This window comes from Vulpes vulpes, chromosome 4, assembly GCF_048418805.1.
Source record: "Vulpes vulpes isolate BD-2025 chromosome 4, VulVul3, whole genome shotgun sequence".
In the NCBI taxonomy this organism is placed as follows: domain Eukaryota; kingdom Metazoa; phylum Chordata; class Mammalia; order Carnivora; family Canidae; genus Vulpes; species Vulpes vulpes.
Window position 1 is genome coordinate 20,194,686 of NC_132783.1, and position 24,584 is coordinate 20,219,269.

The 24,584-nt window shown below is 39.5% G+C and overlaps 1 protein-coding gene across 1 annotated transcript in view; it reads left to right on the forward strand.

The window, feature by feature from the left end:
- The window catches only part of LOC140598506 (rho GTPase-activating protein 20-like), a 65,056-nt gene extending 40,710 nt beyond the window's left edge, over positions 1-24,346 (forward strand). The window contains exons 9-12 of the mRNA XM_072755335.1: positions 1,979-9,931; positions 14,079-14,920; positions 15,063-15,220; positions 21,783-24,346. The gene's annotated coding sequence lies outside the window, so the exon portion shown is untranslated. The remainder of the gene's footprint in view (positions 1-1,978; positions 9,932-14,078; positions 14,921-15,062; positions 15,221-21,782) is intronic.
- The last annotated feature ends 238 nt before the right edge of the window (positions 24,347-24,584 follow it).

Consider the following 24,584-nt stretch of genomic DNA (forward strand, 5'->3'; position numbering starts at 1 on the left):
CTCTTTGAGGAGGGGCATGGAGAGTTCTTTCTATGTATCCCAGCAGTCTTTCTGGACACTTCTGACGTTACCCAATGGGCAGTGAGGGGTAAGCAGCAACATAGCACAGTTTTCAAGTGCCTCCCAAAGGAGATCTCAGTATGAGCTTTCCTAGTGAGAAGTTACAAATTCCCATGGCTTCTCACCTAAACATATGAGATATAAATAGTAGGTGTTTATAGTCCTGAGTTCTTCTTTTAGCAGTTACAATATCAAAAATTAAATTTCTGCTTCTCATGGAGGTCTCGCATTTTGTCAGCAAGATTTTTAAATGATTATTGAGGATCCTTTGGCATTTAAGAAAACAGGAATTGTTTGAGACACATGGCAGTGAATGGTATAAAGACAGAACAGGAAAACTGCATTTTTTCTGGACAATATATGCTAAAATCTTGACATATCAGTGTTTGGAGCTCATGTAGCAGATGTTTTGATGTAACAGTCTTTTGGAGGTAACTTGACCTCTGCAGATGGCTTCCTAGTCTGTACATCAGTATGTGGCTGGACCTGTGCAGTTTGTTTGATGTCCCTGCCCCTCATTTTCTTGGTTGCTTCTGTGCCACTCCCGGGGCCTTTCTAATTGCCTTCTATGTGCTGTTCTCTCTGGGTAGGAGCACTCTGTCTCCAGCCCTCCACTGGCCACTGGCCAGTCCCTACCTTCTTTAGAGCTCCTCTCAGGTCAGAGAGGCTGTATCATCTCTTCTGAGATTGCTCAGCTCCCCTCACTCTGCCTCCTTCTGCTCTGCTTGAGTTGTCTTCACAGCTCTTACCTTTCCCTGAAGTGATATCCTATGCTTGTTTGTTCTTAAGTGCTGCAACGATGTCCAGTTCCAGCTGTCTTGTTCACTGAAAGATTCATAGTGCCTTAAGTTGTACCTGGCACATGGTAGGGACTCAGTGAATTATGTCCAGTGAATGCATGATTGTCCAAATGGATCATTGGGAAATTCAGACATTATTAGGCTCGTGGTGCTTTATTTTATTAAATGAAGTTTTGGAGATGTAGAATTTGTTTATCCCCACCCCAAGTCTGCAAAGGTGAATTTATATTCTTATATTTGTGTTACTTGGTATTAGAGATCTGAAGTGCTGATCACTCACTCCTTTCCTCCTCCCCTGGATTCCAATGGAATTTAAACACACAGTGAGTTGGATGGAGATTGATTTTTCCATTATTAAACTGAGCACCGCCTGATAACCTACAGCGTGGGGGCCTTGGAGAAGCTTGAGTTGAAGCAACTTGGTTTCCAGAATGTAAAATGAGCTACCCACTCCTTTGGCAGTTACCTCTCTCTCTCCAACTGAATGTTGAGTGGGTCTGACCAGGAAGCCTTATGGCATGAAACAAAAGACAGAGGGCGCACTGACCTCAACAAGCCATGAGCAGGCCATGAAAAGACAAAATGGAACCTATTTTATTTATCTACTATTTAGAAATGTGAAAATGTGGCTCAGTGGATGTCAGATTCTACTGGTTTCATTGGCAAGTTCTCCTCATATGGAAAAGATTCAGGAAACAGGTGGAGAGTGAAATTGAAAGGATTGCTCCAGCTCTGCCCCCCTCAAGTGGGAACCAAGCAGTATCCCCTTTTCAGTGGGAAAAGGGGGACAGGTTGCAATTATGGTTGTCCCCTGGGTGGTTGCAGTTGCAACACGTCTATTAAAACATACCAACTAACAAATAATTTGAACCAGAAAAGAGCTATCAACTCTGAGAGTTGCTGCAATTGTGAGTCGTCTAGACATCTGCCAAATAAAATAGTAGGTTCTATTTGTACGTATGTTTAAGGGGGAGAATGGATGTTAATCCAGCATCTATTCAACATCTGTCAATAAGAAATGTGTATCCTTATGAGAAAATATCATATCCTACTCTTGATATGTTTAGTATGACTAATACTAACTTCATGTCCAAACTCAGCAGCTTTTTATGTTTCAGGTTCGTGGGAGTAAGGGAGAAGTACTATACATTTTGGATGCTACCAACCCTCGACACTCCAACTGGCTTCGCTTTGTTCATGAGGCACCATCTCAGGAGCAGAAAAACTTGGCTGCCATTCAAGGAAGCTTATTTGCTTCTTATTTGTACTATGTACTGTGAGAGGAATGAACCAATTTATAACTGCACTCCCTGTTTTAAATTTATTCCCAATGACCTGCTTCAAATAACAGTAACTAACTCATAAAGCAGAGAAATCTCATGTATTCAGCATATGCAGAAAAGGGTTAAATCTAGTTGTAAATTGACACCAGATCATTCTCTTTATGAGAATTCTTGAGGGAATGAATTACATGCTCTGATAATGTCCTTGGCAGATCTTGTTTTCAAGTACTTTTGAATCATTCAGTGAACATTTATTGATAGTTTCTTTACTTGATGGTTTATTTGGCTCATAGTGCAATATTCTGTGTTATTACTTGGGAAAGGCTTCATGGAGAAATTTTATTTGGGTATATCCTCATGACTAGATTTTGAGCTTCTCGAGGATAGTGTATTAGCCAGTGTTTCCCAGAGAAATAGAACTGATAGGATCTAGATATCTGTCTTTCTGTCTATCTATTTATATATATCTCTATCTATCGAAAGATTCATTCCAGGGAATTGGCTCACGTGGTTATGGAGGCTGGCCAAGTCCAGAATATGCAGAACAAGTGTCCCACTTTGAATCTAGAGGCCACAGGCTGACGTAGAAGAACCAGTGTCCCACTTTACACACCGTCAGGCTGGAAGAGCAGATATTCTAGCTTGAAGATCATCAAGCAGGAGAATCCTCTTATGTGGAGGAGGATCACCCTGTTGTTCTGTTCAGGTCTTCAACTGATAGGATGAGGCTCACCCACACTGGAGGACAATTTGCATTAGTCAAGTCCATCTATTTAAATGTTAATCGCATGCCAGAACACCCTCACAGAAACACCCAGAATGATGTTTGAACAACTATCTGGTGATCCTGTGGCCCAGTCAAGTTAATACATAAAATTAACCATCCTCAGTAGGAACCGTATTTTATTGAATTCCATATCCCTGTATCCTTGCCTAGTGCTGCACATTACATTGGGCTCTGACAGAAACTGTGAGTTGAACATAGCTGATTCCTCAGCAGAAATTCCGCCAAGATGAGAAAAAGTTAAGCAATAAGTTTTTAGAGGAGTCCTCTAATTAAAACTCCTTTATCAGATGGTTAACAGAATGAAGAAACATTGCAATTCACTGGGAAATTGGTTGATTGCATGTGAAAGCACAGCTCCTGGTACCTAAGCTGCAAAAAAAAAGCAAAGCTATGGTTGGCAGAAGTAAGAGAGAAGGGAAAGAATAAGGAAACTAATATTTCTTTAAGAATTTACCATGTGCGGGCAGGCCCAGTGGCTTAGCGGTTTAGCACTGCTTTCTGCCCAGGGCGTGATCCTGGGGACCCGGGATCAAGTCCCATGTCAAACTCCCTGCATGGAGCCTGCTTCTCCGTCTGCCTCTCTCACTCTCTCTCTCTCTCTCTCTCTAATAAATAAATTAATAATCTTTAAAAACAAAGAATTTACCATGTTTATTGTTCTAGAAGCTTCATTGTACATCATGTCATTTACTCTGATCCGAAAGACTGTAAATTTAATAATTTGCTGAGAGTTATGCTGATTTCACTCCATTCTGAGTGTAAAGTCCACAGTCAGAAGAGGGAAAATGCACAGAATTAGTTTTTAAAGTAACCAGAAAGGATAGTCATCTAGAATATTCCATTTCCTGATGTTATTAGCTAACCATATTTTCTCCATACAGATAAGCATTGGATAACCAATGTAATTACTGTCTTTTTTTGTCTGGATAAATGAGAGATGCCTCTTACAAAAGGCTAGATTGGGCTGGAAAATAGAATCTTTTTGGCAGCTGGAGATATTCAAGCCACTTTTTAGGTTATTCATGATATACGTTGATCCAACCACAAATTTCAACTGATATTTTTAAATGTGCATACATTAATTTTTTCCAAGCATTTTGTATTTTTTATGGCTTCCTGATGCAGTCCTCTTCCAGCACCTCCAGCATGACCTCACAATTTTAATTTACAAACTCAGTTCAAGTGTCTCCTTGTGAATGTTACTGATATCAAAAAGCCTACATGTAGACTCATGGAATTTACTTTAGGCAAACCCACTGTTTTGTGTTCTTTCTTTATTCTGTGTTTTAGAGAATGTTATTCTGTTTAAACTACATTTTTTCCTTATGCTTAAATAGTAACTCTTACCTTTGCTCAGCTGCCTTTTGTTTGTGACCTTTCTTCCTATTGGTGGTTATGTCTGTATCATCGATAACACTCTACGTTTGCCCAGACTCCCAAAGGATTGGCTGCTCAGCTTTGAGTTCCCTTTAACTGTATATTTTGCTTGCAATGATCCCTTTAGGTAATGGAATACTATGTCGGTAAGTTTTTATCTCTACCTTTTACCCACATCACTCCTCTAGGCCCTACTTATGTATTTCTTTATAAGGGAACCACCTGCACGTCTCTCTTGTTTAGTAGCCGGTGTTGCAAAGACTCACACAGTTCTCCTGGTCATTCGGTCATTCAGTGTCGTACCTGTCTTCTGCTATGTCAGGTGCGCTTCCTTCCTTGAAATAGAGTAGGAATCTACAGAAGATGACTGTTGGCAACTTTGATACTCTCAGAAATTATTGTTCGATTTAAGAGGAGGTGAAGTGGGGGTGGGACTGGAAGAGGATTCATAAACTAGAAGATCTGTGAAGTTTCATATTCAAATTAATTAGAATCTGTTCAGAGGCCAGTGTGAGAGCCTTTTGGTGCACAAGTGATGACAGTGTCTTTAATTCCTTTTAACATTATCTTGGCTTTTCCTTAGAGTGGGATCGAGTGCACTCTGTGTTCCTTGCCACAGAGCACAGTATGGATCTTTGTTCGCTCCCTTGGCGGAACGTCTGTTTTCCTTGAATGCTAGCTGGAGTAGCAGACTGTTCAGGGTTCAGAATCACATCTGAGCTGGGAGCAGAGGACCCAGCTATAATGGGTCACAAGGCTGACAGTGATGTCAGCCTTCTGATTCGGTGGAATAATCTCCTGAGGGTTGCATTCCAGAAACATCGAGCTGGTAGGAGAAGACCATAATGTTTCCTGCTTAACATTATGAATCACTTACATTCCAAATTGTATCTGAAATTTGGGGTATTCAGGAAATTTCTTGTTTGAGCTGTATGTCCCAGGATTGGAGTAAATGAGAAACATTTGTGGCTATGTGGCTTGCTTGGTGGAAAACATCAATAGTTGGTCCAATTTTTTTGGACAAGGGATTAAGAATTTGAAGTCTGTTTTGGCAGAGAATTGGAACTCCTTTTTGGAGACTTAGTTCACTGGTAGTTTTGCAATTTATTTGATTTTGGAAGATTTGCTTTGGAAATGATGATTTAAATATATGAATTATTGAAGGATCTCATAAGCAAAAAATTCTTCCCACATGCACACATTTCAGAACAATTCATTGAACTGTATGTTCAGACTTCTGAAAAGTATTTCCAACTGAACCAGAAAATTCTAAGTGTGAAAGATGTGGCTTAAAATGAACCAAAAGAATTCTTAGGCTCCATAAAAAATGGGTGATTCTTATTACTAAGTATTAATTTCTTTACACCAAAGGAAAAATGTAATATTGGAAGAAATATTTGACCTACTCAGATTTTACAGGCTTTTAAAAATTTCTGATCTTTTCATAGAAAATTATTTATGTACAGAATTACATCATTTAAAATCAAGACTTTGAATTCTTGGAATATTTTAGATATAATGCTACATCTCATGTTCTTTTTTTTTTTTTTTTTTTGGTACATTTTCTTTCTTTTTTTTTTTTTTAATTAATTTTTATTGGTGTTCAATTTACCAACATACAAAAAAAACACCCAGTGCTCATCCCGTCAAGTGTCCACCTCAGTGCCCGTCACCCATTCCCCTCCAACACCCGCCCTCCTCCCCCTCCACCACCCCTAGTTCGGTTCCCCGAGTTAGGAGTCTTTATGTTCTGTCTCCCTTCTTGATATTTCCCAACATTTCTTCTCCCTTCCTTTATATTCCCTTTCACTATTATTCATATTCCCCAAATGAATGAGAACATACACTGTTTGTCCTTCTCCGATTGACTTATTTCACTCAGCATAATACCCTCCAGTTCCATCCACGTTGAAGCAAATGGTGGGTATTTGTCGTTTCTAATGGCTGAGTAATATTCCATTGTATACATAAACCACATCTTCTTTATCCATTCATCTTTCGATGGACACCGAGGCTCCTTCCACAGTTTGGCTATTGTGGCCATTGCTGATAGAAACATCGGGGTGCAGGTGTCCCGACGTTTCATTGCATCTGAATCTTTGGGGTAAATCCCCAACAGTGCAATTGCTGGGTCGTAGGGCAGGTCTATTTTTAACTCTTTGAGGAACCTCCACACAGTTTACATCTCATGTTCTTAAAGACATAGTTCCAGGCATCCCTTCCTGGGACTTTTTTGCAGCATAATATCAACATAAATGAAAAGGTGGCTTGGTGTTATAAGAAAAAGGAGCATATAGAAAACCTGGGTTTTTGGAACACCTCATGAGGGATGTCAGGTTGTGGGGATGGACTGAATATGTTGAGAGAGCACTAGGTATTGAGCCAAACTTGTGATGTCAACAAAGCTTTGTCCCAATTCTGATGTCAGTTTCGTTTTCCCATTAGCAGGAGAGCTATTTTATTACATATTATTTTCTCTCCTTTTCTGCCTTGTGCAAGGATGGGTAGTCTTAGGCAGTTTATCTTGGAGTCTTCTGGTGACACATGATATTTCAAAATGGCGGAGCCGAGAGATCAAATGTGGATTCCTGTGAGAGAAGCAACTTGATTGTTTCTAAAGCACAGACAAGACTTTCTCCATTGTCATGAAGGCATTGAGATCCATGGGCTTATTAAATGTTGTTGATGCAGCATTCAGATCGCAGGGGCACCAACCTAGCAACCAAAAAAAAAAAAAAAATCAACTGGATTTTTCATTTATACCAAAAATTATAAAGACTTTTCTCTAATTCAGTTTCTTTTCTGTTTTTTAAATCAGATTTATATAAATGTTTTTTTAATAATTTTTCTAGACTCTGTTACAGAATATTAGGGAGCAGCTATCTAATGATTTCTTTAGTAATACCATAATAATATCAGTTAAATATCTTGGAGATCTTTTAATGGATTATTTTATAGTAAAGTACATATTTGTCTTTCCTTAGTTAAAAGTTTAAAATAAGTACAATTAGAAGCAGTAGGTCCTATGAAATTTTAAGTACTAGCCCTACTGTGGCTACATATTACTATAGGAAGTTAAATTATTATATTACTTATAAATATATTATTTTAATTCAATTGGAGATTATCCGCAAGTCAAACGACTATTTTTAGAAATATCCTTAAGCTGTATAGATTGATAACTTTGAAATACATCATTTAATCCTTAATAATGATGATGGTGACGGCAGCTAGCACAGAATAGGTACTATGTGCCTATAAGTGGTCATGTGTATTAGAACCTTAATATGTACCATGAATATGTGAGGAAGGCACTAGAATTGTCCCCTCCTCTGTCAGGTGAGGTTGCTGATACAGAATCTAAGTAACTTGCCTGAGCCACACAGCCATTGAGTAGCTGGATAGGAACTGAGTCCAGGTAATTTGTCTTCCCTGTCCACCGTGTAAACCTCTGTGCTCTAATACCTTAGAGTTAATTTGCAAAAGAGTAAACACAGATTTTAAAAGCCTTCCATGCTTCTGAATTTACTATTTAGATAGTTTTGAAACTACTGAACATTTGCAAACAGTTTCATTTAAGAATATACATAGTTTAGAGTTATTTAGAACTCATGTTCCTTGATATTTTTAAGTTCTCAAAACATCCTGAATTCATTCAAAGGCATTGCACCTTCTTTTCTTTTATACAAAAGTCATGCGTAGGCAATATGTGTTTTAGCCTCTTTTTCCCTTTGGTGAGGGAAATTAGCTTTGTTGGAGGATGAGGAAAAGTTAGAGTCAGTGGACAAAACAAACACTTGATATAGAAGTAGAAAGAATGCAGAACTGAGCCCAGTTTGGATTCTGTTAAGAAAGGCAATTTAAAGGCCTAATTTCTGGCCCTGACCCTTGTTGGCTGAACACTTCACTTGATGCATTCATTCAACTGATAGCCCTCGAGCATCTGCTGTGGGCCAGGGCCTGTACAAAACTGAGCCCAGTTTGGATTCTGTTAAGAAAGGCAATAAATGCCTAATTTCTGACCCTTGTTGGCTGAACACTTCACTTGATGCATTCATTCAACTGATAGCCCTCGAGCATCTGCTGTGGGCCAGGGCCTGTACAGAACACTGGACATGTTATAGTTCAAAAGATAATCTAGTCACTGTTTCCATAGTGGTAAAAATAATCTTGGAACTCTTGTTTCTGTTGTGAATTAATGATGATAATACCTACCTCATTGGATTTTGTGAAGATTAAGTTAAATAAGATAACATAAGCAAAACACCTGGCCCCTATGTGTGCCATATAAGTTAGCAAGTATTTTTATCACCACTCTGCCATGTGTATAGTTTTTGTCTCTGTAGTTTTGTTTCTATATAAAACAGAGCAAAGTCTGTTTTATTTCTCTAACATCTCAAGGTAGCTGGTATAAATCCCAAGCATGCCAAAGACGTTTAAGTAAATAATCACCACTCAAGGAACAACGTGCTATGTGGATGACAGTCCTAACGGGCCTACTCCCAATGAAGACAGCAGCAGCCTAGTGCCCTGTTCCTGGGCTCCTCAGTTGGATGCACAGGGAAGCATGTGTTCACTTAGGCCACTTGAATATTGTTTACCGGGGCCATCGTACTGGCTATGGCTGGGTGGCCTGTCTTCTCTTTGGAAAGGTTACTAGGACTTTATAAATGTAAGAAATGTCCTGTAGGGAAGATATCTTGTTGTGCTGTGCAGAGACCTTTATTAGATATGGTGGTTTGGCAGCTTTAGAGATAGGTTTAAGATCATTATTATTATGCTAAACCGCTTTCAGCTTTTTAAGAGAAGCAGGTTTTGTGCCAGCTGATTGTTTCTTAGTCAACCTTGTGCCTGCAGTCAGCTACCTTTCCGAATGGATAATGCTGGATGTTAGTAGGTAGGGTCTTTAGAAATCATTTCAGTGAGCCTACACCTTCATAATTTGTAGGGCAGTAAAGCCTACCGCTGAGGCATCAACCAAGGAGAAGCTAGAGTGTTTGTTTCCTAACTGCGCTGCGGCCTTTGTTAACAGGATTGGTGATACTGAAAGTATGAAATAGAATTTAAAAAAGGAATTCTGTGAAATTCTTCTTTGGGAGGAAAAGTGCTGAGTCTTCGATTTTATATTTAAAGTTATTATTATTACTAATTTAAAATTAAATTCTATTTAATTTCTAATTTAACATTTTAAGTGAATTTGAAGCAGAATTGTTTAAGATTTTCCCAATACCTCTAGAATAGAAATCTAGAGTAATATATCCATGGGCCCACTTAGAGAAATGATTTACTTATATATGTGTTTTTGTCACTGAACTGAGTTCCTCAAGAACTGAACTGAGGAACACAGAACAGCTATGTTTATTTTCTCACTGCCCACCCTGGCAGTCGGGGCTCAGTGAATGCTGGGTGATCTGGCCTCCTCTGTTCCCTTTCGTTTCTCTCCTGATGCAGTACACCTCGTCCAGTGTGCCTTTTCAATTCGGAAGAAAGCTTATGTCTCTTTCCTTGGAAGTCACAGAAAGCAAATTCTTCCACTTGAACTCTGGTCTGCTGTTCATGTGCATGGAAGTATTTGGTCTGGCAAAGTGTTACATTTTTACCCTGGGATTGCTGAGTATGTACTGGTATGTGTGTACACATTTTGGTCTACTGTGTAAGTAGCTTATCTCTGAGCCACATAACTGTGTGGCCAACAGCATCTTGTTGTTAGGTCATAGATCTTTTTATGGTTATTACCACAGATAATCAGAGCCTTCGATTAAGATACCCCATTGACTAAGAACCTGGCAGTCCTGTCTGGACTACTCAGAAACCTGGATATAGAGCAGTGAAATGACTAAGGTTCATGGGAAGATGGTATTTGCTGCAGGGTTCTTTCAAATTATGCTTAACAAATGTAATAATGAAAGATTAGTATTCTAAAATTAATCCACATTGCATTAAATACACAGGTTTAAAAAGAGATATGGTAAAAACTAAAAAGGAGAAAGTTTACAATCTTTTGTTGCTAAAAACTATGATGAAAAGAAGAGGCATTCGAGTTAGATTCAGTAAGGCAAATAACATGAATACATCACTTATCACAAGAGGAAATTAAAAGAATATAACACTTTTAAGTGTTAAATCTAATATCTAGACAACTAAAATTAAACATACATATTGCTTGTTTCCAGACAGGATTTCTTTGTGTAGGAAGATAAAGAAGAAAATGCCTTTTTTTTTTTTTAAATTGGGGATATATTTTATGATGAGTATTAGATTATTTTTTAATGATTGGTATAAAAATAGTCAATAAGCTGCAAAGTGAAGTTAATTTAATGCACATAACATAAAACACTTGAATTAGCTAGATTTAGTTCTTTATGAAGGAAAGTTGTGTTTCTAGGGAGATTTTTATTCAAGAAAAATCTATTCCATCTAGTAACATGAGTGGATACTCATAAAAGATTCAGCCACTACTTAGCCATACAAAATAAAATGTGAAGTTCTACATTGCATCATTGAATTAATAAAATATTCAAAAGAAGGTTTAAAATTTGTCTTGTAATATAAATTTTTATGATTTATATTTATAGTTTATATAATTCAGTGAATGTAACCTGCACAATAAAGATGTATTCAGCTAAGTATATTAAATTATGAGAATTTGAGAAACAAGCTCACAGAACCTTAAGAAAAATGTTTCTTAGAACCTTAGGAAAAATGTTTCCTAGAACTTTAGTCATCCTTCATTGTGCCTTAGCCCTCTTTGGAAATCTCACATGATCCAAAAAAGACTGCTCAGGAAGGGAGACAGAACATGAAGACTCCTAACTCTGGGAAATGAACTAGGGGTGGTGGAAGGGGAGGTGGGCGGGGGGGGGGGGCGGTGACTGGGTGCTGGGCACTGAGGGGGGCACTTGATGGGATGAGCACTGGGTGTTATTCTGTATGTTGGCAAATTCAACACCAATAAAAAATAAATTTATTATTAAAAAAATCAAAAATAAAAGAAATCCTGTGCCTAAAAAAAAAAAAAAAAAAAAAAAAAGACTGCTTGGAGAAAAGAAAAAGGAAGATAAGTTACTGAGTTGTAGGCCACTGTTTGTGGTGCTTTATTGCATCAAGAGGGTACAGAGTTGAATAGAAGAGGAGTTCTAACTCCTAACTCTGGGAAACGAACTAGGGGTGGTGGAAGGGGAGGTGGGCGTGGGGTGGGGGTGACTGAGTGGCAGGCACTGAGGTGAGCACTTGACAGGATGAGTCTGGGTGTTATTCTGTATGTTTACAAATTGAACACCAATAAAAAATAAATTTAAAAAAAGGAGAGGAGTTCTAAAATGTGGCCTTCCCTTTTTTGGAGTTTGTTTTTTTTTTCTTTTTTTTAAACTTTATTTTATTTTAATTTATTTATGATAGTCACAGAGAGAGAGAGAGAGAGAGAGAGAGGCAGAGGGAGAAGCAGGCTCCATGCACTGGGAGCCCGACGTGGGATGCGATCCTGGGTCTCCAGGATCGCGCCCTGGGCCAAAGGCAGGCGCTAAACCGCTGCGCCACCCAGGGATCCCGGGAGTTTGTTTAACAAGAGTCTAAAAAGTAATTAAATATATTATTATCATGGCTGACTTATGTCAAAACTATACACACTATTATTCTTAATTAAATGCATAATCAACTGACTGATGTGTCTATTATTTCTTAGGTTGGTATTTACTTTTTTATTTTTTTTAATTTTTAGATGAAGAACAAAATTTTATTCTAAAAATAGTTCTCAGTGACAATTAAATACCAAAACCTGGTCATTATAATAAAAGGAAAAAAGAGTTAAAGGAATTTGCTTTAAATTTTTCTCCTTAAAAATACAAAATTCTCACGAATATATTGTCAACTCTCATTTACCTGAATGGGAGTGATTCATGTTTTGGATTATCTAAAGTCCTGGATTGGATTCTCACGCATCTTCAAGTGAATACATTTCTCAGCGGGAACAGAAGCGAGTATTTGCCGCAGTGAACAGGACTAGGTAATGAGTTTATGCCCGTGAAATGTGCACTAGGGGAGCAGTGGTTGGCCTGGGAAGTGAGCGATGCAGCTTCCACACGGAGAAGACAGGCCTCAGGCCACCGGAAAGGTATTCAGGGACATGAAGTGGTTCCCTATCCTCAGAGTGCTCAGAATCCGGCTGCCTACGGGGTTCTTTTTTTTTTTTTAATTTTTATTTATTTATGATAGTCACAGAGAGATGAGAGAGAGGCAGAGACACAGGCAGAGGGAGAAGCAGGCTCCATGCACCGGGAGCCCGACGTGGGATTCGATCCCGGGTCTCCAGGATCGCGCCCTGGGCCAAAGGCAGGCGCCAAACCGATGCGCCACCCAGGGATCCCCTGCCTCTGGGGTTCTAATGGACCTCAAGCCGGGAAGCACAAAGAACACAAGAGATGAAAAAGGTAAAATTGAAAACACCCCCCACCCGCCTCGTCATTTTACAAAGAAATGGAAACGGTGGGGGTTCCTACCAGGCAAGTATGTGGTCTGTTACCAACTCTGCCCACCCAGGCTTTCTTGGATTCCTTCTACAATACACATCTCAGGCCTGCGGCGTTACCTGGTCCTCAGCAGACTAGGCCTTAATGCACAGTGCGTAGACGTGATGCTTTTACATAGAAATTCCTAGCATCCTCTGAAACACAAAAGCTGATCACAAGTCACATTTAAATCCTTTGCAGTGCAGACGAGGGACATTAGGACATATTAGTGCATTTCTGGATTAGCAGAAATTTACTAAGATAGCAACACTCTGTCGGATGGTCATATAGTCAGATTAAGTACCATTTTTTCACCAAACATGAACGAGTTTTGGCTGCTTGTAACAGGAACTACATTGACTGGCCCTGGGGTCCCTACAACATGGGGCTTTCTCTAATACCATAATACAGCCATGTGCCCGCCCCCAGGAGACCAGTGGCCTGAAGAATAATAAAAGCTTATCTTTAAAAGCCTTAAAAATGTACTCCAAAGCTTTTGTAGTATAAAAATGCTATGTCCCCAATCTGAGTAAAATCAACAGTGCACAAAAATGCAGCATTTGGTATGTAGGTGGGAGCCTGAGGGGTTGTGTAGGTAGTGCTGCCCTACGGCCCCTGGATGGACTGGCACAGCCTTAGCTTGTGGGGTGGGTTTGGAAATCACAGGAGGAACTTAGGTTAGGGAAGTTTACAGGACATTCAGCGATTCTAGGAGCAGAAAGCTTTACACCTCTTAAAAATATTCACTAAACAGAAAATAACTGTTCCATATGAAATAGAGCGATTTCTGGTAGTGACACTAGTCTCACATCAGCAAAAACCTAACCAAATCTTTAAAACACTGTTCAGTGTTCCAATTTAGTGAAATACACAGAGGAAAAAAATACTTAGATTACCTCTCATTGAAAGTTCAGGCTCTCCCTAGCAGGGCAAAGCCCAGATATCATTGCTAGTTTGACTGGGCCCTGGGGGCAGTGCACCCGGCACAACGCTTTAAAGTTATGCTTGCGAGCTGGTGAACTCCTATAATTTTTGCTGTGTGGTGTTTCTGTCAGCATCCTGAGGGCCTTATTTGTATGCGGGGAGGGCACAGCACCCATGGGGGACCATGTCTGCCGATCACTCCCCTGCTGTGACCAGTGCCATACAAGGAAAGGGCAGGCCTTGTCTTACTGTGTATTTCTTAAAAGTGACTATAACCATTGCATTAACTCTATGTTCCAAATACTCCTTTAGAAAACCCAAACCAAACCCGTTTTCCCTTTAGGAACCAGGAGGACGCTCCACATGTTTATATAGCACATTGTATATTATGTGCATGGCCGAATCACCGAAATGATCTGACAGGGCTGTATCCGTCTTCTTCCACTGGTCCTGGACCTCCTTAGATGATGGCATCATGTTCACCAATGGTTCGTGATCGAACGCCTCTTCTGGAATAATACCTTCTGCCTCCGATGTAAGGAACCGACGGGACACCCAGTGTCAGCACAATACCGCCCAGAGAGCTGCCAGTATCCACTCTGGATCCTGGATTTCCTTTAGAGCTAATAGCTGGTGTGATTGTGACTGATAAGAAAAGGCCGCGGCTGAACTGTCATGGGGATGGTCTCCGAGGCCAGTGTCGCCTGGGTTGTGTTCTGGGACCCTGAGCTGCTGGAGATCCTGTTGGCCCAGCCCCCAGCTGCTGGGATTCTGGCTGTAGCCACGCGTCTTGGAGATGGAGATGGCGGTTGGTCAGCGGGTTCCCGGAGCTGCTGGTGGCCTGGCTCCTAGAGCTGGAGGTCACAGAGGTGACATTCCCTGTTGGTGGTTTCCTGAGGCATCGAATTCTCTGCATGCAGAGATCCGTGCAGGCGCGCGCTGTCCACAGGCGCCTGGAGCAGCGCCAGCAGGAGCAGCAGCGCCCAGGCCGCGTCCCAGGCCCCTTGTTCAGGGGCAGGACACGCAGCCTCAGGGTCCCGCCCCAGCTCAGCTGCCTCCTTCAGGCGGGATTGAATGGGCGATTGATTTAATTCATCTCAGTGGGCAGAGATGACAGCGACATTTCCTTGTGTCTTTCCCTTTGGTGAACTAAGTCCTGTGATGTATGGCTGTGCACAGTTAGGGGTGGGTTACCTGTCTGTCTGTCTATCGGTTTGCTTTCCTTCTTTCTTTCTCCTTCCTTCCTTCCTTCCTTCCTTCCTTCCTTCCTTCCTTCCTCCCTCCCTCCCTCCCTCCCTCCCTCCCTCCCATTCTTTTTGTTTTTCAGAAAGGAAAAGCAAAGAAAAAGGAGCATGGTCATTCTTGCTGACAGTTTCCCTGACTCTTCCTCTAGCAACAGCATGGAACCAAGCAGGCTTTGGAGAGCTTTCCCTCCGCGACTTAGTTCCATGGGCCCATTTGTAGACTTTGGAATGTAGTGTGCTTGTAAGCAGCTTTCCTGATCTTTCTTCATTTTTTTCTCTATTAAATTTAAATGCACATTATTGGGTATTTATATGCTATATTAAACTTTTATAAATATATTTTGCTTTGTTTCAATTCATGGTAGGACCAATGCCATATTGTACACAAAAGTGACATTTAATAATCCCTTGAAATACTTTGTACCTTGCCACACGTAAGATTTTTAATTCTGTTGACACCATCTGAATCCCATAGGAAACCCTATGGTAATTTTAACCCTAGAATGTCAGTAAACAACTGGAAAGATAATGTAAATAACACTGACACATCAGCTCCTGACAGCACACACTCACACTCACTCATCGGTGCACTCGTTCTGTTTTCGTCCTCCCGGCATAGAGAAGTGTCTGTCCCCTCCTCTTTCTGAAGAACAAGCCTGTGTACCCCCTCTGATGAACACTTAGGACGTAGAGCATCCCCTCTGTTCATTTGATATTCACCCTCTGACACTGATGATCATTGTCATTGATATTAAACATTCAGACTTTTTCTTTTCAAAATTGTTCCCTCTTGATTCTACATCCCCTTTCGTCAGGGATCCCCTCTTTGCTTGGATATTCTAGGTCTCCAGTTTTCTCACCTCCAATGTGCTCCTCTGCCCGCACTGAGATGGCTTCTGCCCTGAGCTTTCTAGTGACTCTCTCAGGCCACCATGCACTTTGTGTCACTAAAGCACTGCAGGCTTTTTGGAGCTCCTTCTGCTGATCTGCCCAGTGGCATTAGGGGTTGTTGACAGATGACAGATACCTCCCTCTTAAAGCACTCTCTTCCTTGACTTCACTGAAACCATCTCCTAGCCACTCATTTTTTTGTTCTATTTTTTTGCAGCTTATACGCTTTTTACCCAGCTATTAAATGTCTGAGTGCCTTCCACTTGCTCTACATTTGCATTTTCTCTTTTTCCTTTGCTAGATTCCTCTGTTCAGTCATCACAGGGCCAAGAAACCATCCTTGAACTCCAGATGAGATTAGCTCTCTCCATTATATACTCCAGTAGCACCATGTTCATCATTGTCCTTGCATTCATCAGGTTATTTTCCATTTCTTTGGTGGTTGATTAATGGCTTATCCCTACCTAGTCTGTAAGCTCTTTGAGGTTGGGTACTGTGCCTGCTTTATTTATTTCACTGTGTTATACTTAGTCCTAGCATTACTCTTGCACATACAGGCTCATTTTTTTTTCTCAAAAGAATTGTTTATCTATATAAGAAGTATTTCTTTCTTCATTAAAATAAAAAGAAGTAAAATTAAAAATGGTTGATATTGAATGACTATGGCTCTGAACTTATCTGAAGGCTATTTAATGTTACATTTTGGTCAAGGTTAACATGTTTTCATTGACTAGAAGGTGTATCAAGAGTCCTTTAGTTTTTTATCAGATAGATTCTATTGTAGCAATATAACAGACATCTGAAATTTCAAGTTTGATTGTATTAGTCTGGGCTCTCCGGAAAAGCAGAATCAATAGGATGTGTGTGTGTGTGTGTGTGTGTGTGTATATATATATATATATATATCTCAGTGTAAGAATTGGCCTAGGTGGTTATGGAGGCTGACAAGTTCTGAGATCCGCAGGGTAAGCCAGCAAGCTGGAGACCAAAGGGAGCTGGTGCTGTACTAGTTTGAGTCTGAAGGCCTAAGAACCAGGAGAACTGAGGGTATAGCTCAGGTCAAAGACTCTCAAGCTCGAGACACAACCAGTGTTTCAACTTAGGTCCAAAGGCAGAAGAAAGCTAATGTCCCAGTTTGGAGGCAGTCAGGCAGGAGGAATTCTCAGGGGAGGGTTAGTCTTTTGTTCTGTTTGGGCCTTGAGCTGATTGGATGAGGCCCACCCATGTTCTGGCTAGCAAGTTCCTATAGTCAGTCAATGAATTCACATCTTAATCTCATTTGAATATATTCTCATGGATACACTCAGAAAAATGTTTGACCAGATATCTGACACCCTATGATTCAGTCAGGTTGATACATAAAATATACCATCATATTGATCAAATGAACAAAATTTATTATAGATTTCTACTTTTTAGTCTTTTTTTTTTTTTCTATTTCATTAGGGTGAGATGGTTGCCTTATAATTTTCTTCAAATGCTGCAATTGACAAGGCATATTTAGATTTTTTTAAAAGATTTTTTTTATTTATTAGAAACAGCAAGAGAGAGAGAACATGAAGGCAGGTAAAGGCCGAGGGAGAAGCAAGCTCCCTACTGAGCAAAGAACCTGATGCAGGGCTGGATCCCCGGACTCCAGGATCATGAAATGAGCCAAAGGCAGGGCATGTTGAATCTGTGCCTGACTTTTCAGTCACTCCACACATCGAAGCTGCTCTTTCAGTCTCCTTTTCTACAACTTGTCTGCAATACCCAGTGTTCTAGCTAGGTTTGTTGCTTACCATAATCTAAGCTACGCTTGGTAATACTGTGACTTTGCTGACATTGTTTGCCCTATTTTAATAAACCCACTCCCTCTCAATCTTGTCTTGTCCCAAACTTTCCTAGTTTTCAAGGTTCAGAGTGAATCTCAAACACTGTTGTGAAACTGCCTCTGAAACTTCCATAGCTGCTGCTCTCCATGCAATTGTCTTGGCCCCTTTTACTTTTTATGGTAATTTAACCAGTTCCTATTCTGTTTCCACCAAAAGCATGTCAAGTCCTACAGAGCAGAAACTGGTATTGACTTTCTTGTGAGTGGTGGGGGGTGGGGGGGTCCTGCAGGATGGTGCACATGATGTGCTACAATAAATGCATTGAATGAACACTCGGTTTCTCTCATAGGTTTTTGAATTGACTTTTGGTATGTGAGTGGAGTGTGCTTGGCCTGATTCTGGTTCTCTTTCCAGGAAGCACATCTGCTTATCTACTCTGTCCTCTTATTTCCAGTCGGTTAAAATACTCTCAATTATTGGTTAACTTTTGATTTCTTAAGAATTTGTTGGGAATGCGAACTTGATTCCTCAATCCTTTTTCTAGCAAGTTCCACTTTCCTGAATGACATTCTTGCCTTTATCATCTTATTAATTTACAGGAAAATGCCAGTTATTTTTCTTAGTTTTTAGTCCATTGGGTTCTTTGTGTCTGGCCCTCAGTGAGCAAGGTTTTGAGTCAGGTACTGAGATTTCTACATAGATGAATATGATGTATTGCGTGCCCTCTGGGAGCAAGGAATCTTTGGGGAAGGGAGGAGGCAAGGGGAAGGAGAAATCTGTGTTTAGTGAAGTCTCCTGCCATTGAGAATAATATATATTTGGGGAATGATAATTTATATGTAATTTGAGGATATAATCCCTTCCCCCATGGAGTTTGCAGCCCAGTTGGGGGATGCATCTAAATAAATACAGATCAGGGTGGGAAATACTTTGATAGGGATAGCAAAGTTGGTTAGGGAGGCATGTGTGGGGAATCTGTTGCTCAAACTTGGTTATATAATAATTTGGTTGAAATTCTCTTTTCTGATGTGATATGGACCGGTACGTGGTCAGGTAATAGAAAAAGTTTGTGCTAGCAGGGAAAATAGAACTGATATTTCAACCATTTAATTTTAGTTTAAGTTTTGTAAGTATACATTGATTCTTTTTTAAAATAATAAATTTATTTTTTATTGGTGTTCAATTTACCAACATACAGAATAACACCCAGTGCTCATGCCGTCAAGTGCCCCCCTCAGTGCCCGTCACCCATTCACCCCCACCTCCCACCCTCCTCCCCTTCCATCACCCCTAGTTCATTTCCCAGAGTTAGGAGTCTTTATGTTCTGTCTCCCTTTCTGATATTTCCCACACATTACTTCTCCCTTCCCTTATATTCCCTTTCACTATTATTTATATTCCCTAAATGAATGAGAACACATTGATTCTTTAATTTTTAAAACTATGGGCAGCCTGGGTGGCTCAGCAGTTTAGTCCCACCTTTAGCCCAGGGCGTGATAGTGGAGACCTGGGATCCAGTCCCACGTCGGGCTCCCTGCATGGAGCCTACTTCTCCCTCTGCCTGTGTCTCTGTCTCTGTCTCTATCTCATGAATAAATAAACAAAATCTTTTTAAAAAAATAAAATTTATGACCAAAGCCTTCTTGATTCTGAGCATAGGTTTTCTCACTAGAGTTTGCAACCATATATATTTTTTATAACCACTCCTTATAGTATTCAGTTTTGCTATTTTTAAGGTAATATGAGTAAAGCCTCCTTCTTGTAAAGCAAGTGGAGTATAAACTCCTTCCAGACTTATGATTTTCCTCCATCTTTTATAATTGCTTTCGTTCTGTAACTTTTTTTGTTTTTTTCCTCTTTTTTTTTCCTTCTGTAACTTGACAGTTCTTTTTACAGATTTACCTTTGAGTGTTTTTTAAAAATATACAGCTGATTTTCTTAGAAACAAATGAATTTTTTTCTTACTCGTATATCTTTGGTTTATGTAATATTTGGTTAAGTTATCGATTAAAATATCTTGTACAAGTGTCATAAACATATGTGGGAACACACACAAGGGACTCTCGCGACACAAGCATGCTAGTCAAGGGCTGAGGACAGAGGTGTGCCCGTAAAGCAGAGAGCAGGCTGCCAACTGAGAAGACTTTGCTTTGGACGTCATTCAGCTGACTTGATGCCGTGTCAGGTAAATCTGGGAATGAGTTAAGTGGAGGTCAGTTAAAAAACTTCTGATGTAAAATAGAGCAAAAATGCTCTGGGAACACAATATGCTCTCTAATTGCTTGTCTATAAAATAGCCGCTCTGTTCTCTGTGACATAATCTTATTCTAAAGTTTCTTGGCCTGTCGAGATTGGTAATTTATCTAAGTAAAATAGTTGAGGTATACCTTTTTTTCCTGTGAAGAGTACCTGTTTCCTAGGATCAGATCACATGTTTTCTGTGTAACAGATTTTTCTTTTTATTCTTCTTGTCTTTTCTGTTGACTTTTTTTCCATGTCAGATTTTTTTTTGTAAGATACTTTAAAGATTACTGTCTTTGCCTGAGCCCCTCAGAGAAACATAGCATATATGTTAGTGATTTGTGGTTGTTGTTTTTTATTTATGGACTTAGTTTTTTTGTCTAATATAGTATCCCATTCCTAGGAATCCTATTAAATTGTTTCCTTGCTGTGTGGCTGATTATTAGCTGTGATTAGAAACCATCAGAGACCATTTTAGTGTCACCTGGATGGCTCAGTTGGTGAAGCATTTGACTCCTGATTTCACCTCGGGTCATGATCTCATGGATTGTGGGATCCAGCCCTGAGTAGGATTCCACACTCAGCAGGGAATCTGCTTCTCTCCTTCTTGCTCTCCCTCTTCCCCTCCATTGTTTTCTCTCTCACAAATAAATAAATAAATCTTTTTTAAAAGAAAAGAAAAGAAAAGAAACATTTACATTTGTTTGAAACTTCACTTTTTAATAGGACCCGATGAGTGTGCCGTAAATATGAAATTAACTTATTTTGCACAGTTCACTCTTTTGAATACACCTGTCATTTTTCTGCTTCACATAAATTTCCTTGATTAAAAGATGCTTCATTTTTACCAAGGGAATAATTTAAAAAGTATTATTTTGCTTAAGTCATTGTATCAGTCAACTTTTGCCAAGAAGACTGCTCAAACAAATAACCTTAAAGTCTTAGCGGTTTCTAGCAACAAAGATTTAGCTCTTGTCCATGCAAGTGTGGGGTACAGGAGGCTGTGACTCTTTCCAGCATTTGGTTCCACTTGATGTGTAAGGGAACAACACTTACAAGAGACATGCATTTTTCTGGCAGAAGGGAAAGAACAGTCCCCCAAACATGACGACTCTTAAAGCATTCTCTTGGACATGATTCACTTTGCTTCCAGTCACATTTCATGTGTCAGTACAAGTCATTTGGTCAAGCCTGATACAGTACACACCTCATACACACACACCACTCTGGGCTAGATCACAACTTGGTACAGTGCCCCCTCCTGGGATGGGAGTAAATAAATAGGAATGCAATGCTCTGTTACAGTCAGGTCTTTTTTTAGGTTTTAATAATAAATTTATTTTTTATTGGTGTTCAATTTGCCAACATACAGAAAACACCCAGTGTTCATTTTAAAGATTTTTTGTTTTGTTAGAGGAGTATTAAGGATATATTTTGTGAATTTTACTGTGGAAATAATTTTTTCCTGATATTTTTCAGCTTTATATTTTGAACTCTGTAGAACTGATGTTAATATACAGGTTGAGATTGAATTAGGATCTTTGTAAGGAAGAATTAAGTGAAAGGATATTACATATGGAATTCTTACTTCCTACTTCATTATATTTTATTTTCTCCACCTTTATCACTTGTCTCCTACTTCTATTGATAATTGAGCGGGAGTTCAAACTTTTTTCGTCCATACTGGTATAGTTTCAGTTTGTAACTTTAGGAATTTTGAAGACTATTTCCTATTGTATTGATTAGTCATTAGTCAATTTGGCTGGATAATCTGACGCTATCTACTACCATTTCAATACACTAAATTATGCCTTTGCCAATTTCATAGTCATGTTTTGTTTTGTTTTTTTTTAACAGCATCCACATGTGGACAACAGTCTCCCAGCAAGTAAAGAGAAACCAAGTTAAGTCACAGACAGGTGCAGCTGAAATACCAAATCACGCATGGCCTTTTCTAGAGTTATATTTACTTGTGCACAGTGGGGACTATATTTCCTTACAAAACAAGAGATAGTTACATTTGCTGTTTTGAAATAGCAGAACTGAACCTCAAATGCATGAGAACATGAAATCTTAGTGGGGTATGGTACTTGAAAAGGGACAGTGGGCAAGTTGTCAGAGAAATTGGAGATTTGTGAGTGATGCTGGATGTTGGAAGGAGATAGGAAGTTTGAAAAGTAGATACATCTAGATATCCAGGAGTAAATGTTTTGTGATAGTGATGGAATCAGAAAGAATTAGACTGGAAGGCATTGTGAGTTTATTTGGTCCTAGCTATTGCCACAATACAGAAGCAGTTCCATTGGTAAAAGCTTATCAAATGGTGGCTTACATTATCCTGTGTAATTTCAGAGAAGTCCCCTCCCCCAATCTTCCAAGATTGTGTATTCCAGTTTTTCACTGTCATATCCCACTTAAGTGTGTTTCTTAATTCCATACCAACTGTCCTTTTCAAAGGGTGAGGTCTGAGAGGGGCAGCAATGATCACATCATCCTGTATATGCATTTCTCTTTAACGTCATTAAAGCTCTTGGGAAAGATGTTATTTCACCTGTGATTGAATCTAGTTCTGAAAGGGATGAGATTACAAAGTCTACCTACACCATTTTACAGATTAAGTGAAAGAGTTTCAAAGATGATGAGACTCGCCCAAGGTGAAAGGGCCCAAATGGGAAAGCCAAAGCCAGAAGAACAATCTTGTCTCCTAATTAAGTGTTCTTACTTTGTATATGACATATAAGTGGCTATTTCATGAGTATATTAATATCAGATGTACATAACAGAATATAAGTTTTCTTCCTGCACATAACATTGAGGTAGCATAGTTAATAATAGGTGTCTGGCCAAAGAAAGGAAATTGTTTTGTGAGTCATTGAAAAGTAAGCATAAGAAATAAAAGAAATATATGAGGACAAATTCCATTTAGCTGTCAAACGCATTGGGTTGTTTTAGCCTCCTTTAAGAAATGTTTTATCCAGGAAAATTGAAAGCTATATATAGATTAACTCATTCTATTTCACTCCTGAGTTCACTACGCCTGTTCTTCTCATGGTTCTAGTTATAGGCTGGCTCTAGGATTTGCTAAGTGTGAGCTTTACAATTGTTTATCATCACTTTGTCTCAACTCTCCCATTGGTAAAATGTGCACAGCTTGGAGGTGTTCTTCTGGGAGATGGACCCAGATTTTTTTGAAATTTTTTTAATAAATTAATTTTTATTGGTGTTCAATTTACCAACATACAGAAAAACACCCAGTGCTCATCCCGTCAAGTGTCCCCCTCAGTGCCCGTCACCCATTTCCCCCCACCCCCCGCCCTCCTCCCCTTCCACCACCCCTAGTTCGTTTCCCAGAGTTAGGAGTCTTTATGTTCTGTCTCCCTTCCTGATATTTTTTGAATTTTTTAATCCAGAATTACTCTTTTAGGTAGGTGCTATTGATCCTATTTTGTAGATAAGGTAATAAATGAAGTTAAGATAACCTTTCCTGAGGATACATTGCTAATAAGTTGTATACCAGAATCCCAAGTCAGGTCTATCTGATTCCAAGGCAGAGTCTCTCCACCCAGTGTACTTGGAAATGCACTTGACTTTTTCATCCATCTCTCAGAAGGTGAAAACCTGATAAAGTACGTGATATTTTTAGACAATTGCCAAGTGCTTTATCGATGTGAGGTATTGTTGTTTCTTTTATGTGTTCTTAGCCACTTATTGGAAAATAGCAGTACGATCCAAGGCATAAATAAGTTTTCTATTTTCTGCTTTATGGATGAGGAAATTGAGGCCCATGGGATAAGGAAGGATATCTACATAGGCAGAAAGTAGGAGAGTAGTGTCAGTTCCTAGTCTAGTTCTAAAGCCAATCGTCCAGTCTTTCTCCTTATTCCTCTCTAGACCTGAGTTTTTATTCTGGCATAGGGGCTGATTCCATCACTATGTACTGTGTTGGAACTTCCCAATCAGCTAAGACACTCTAGCGAGGTAAGAGTAGGTTACTAGTATGGAAAGAGGTAATGACATCGATGATAGTATTTTTTAAAGACTATATGCATACAGGTAATCTTTCAAACTTCATGATAGTTGGATATAACACTATATGGCGACCCTTCCATACTTTATGAATTCAGAAACGGTCATTGTGGTGCATTAGGATTTTGGCAGAGCACCCGCCTCAAGAGAATACTCTGTAGCAGCTCTACCATAAGGCACTATCTCCAGTTTTCCTGTTGAATCATTCCAGCCAGGTTACTTACTACATTTTTCTGGGCTTGTTTAATCTTCATTTCCTAAGTTTGTTTAAAAAACCCTAACAACTAGGACATTCAGAGAAGCTCTTGTATGTGCAAATTTGCCTGTAAATCTGAATTCTCTATGAGATGTTACTACCAAAATGATGAATCTAATAAAACTGTAAGCCACCATGATTTTTGTGTGTCATTCAGAGAAACAGATCAACATTCTCCTGTACTTTACTTACTTGAATAGATTATCAGTCCAAAGGAAGAGCTTTGCAAGTAGTTTGTTACTAAAATGATTTATTTTTTGGTTGGGAATTATAAATGACTCTGTGTAGATTTGTTGAAGAATAGTAGTTAACTTTAAAAATGGCTGAATTTGGGTTATCCGGGTGGCTCATTTGGTTAAGCTTCTGCCTTCGACTCA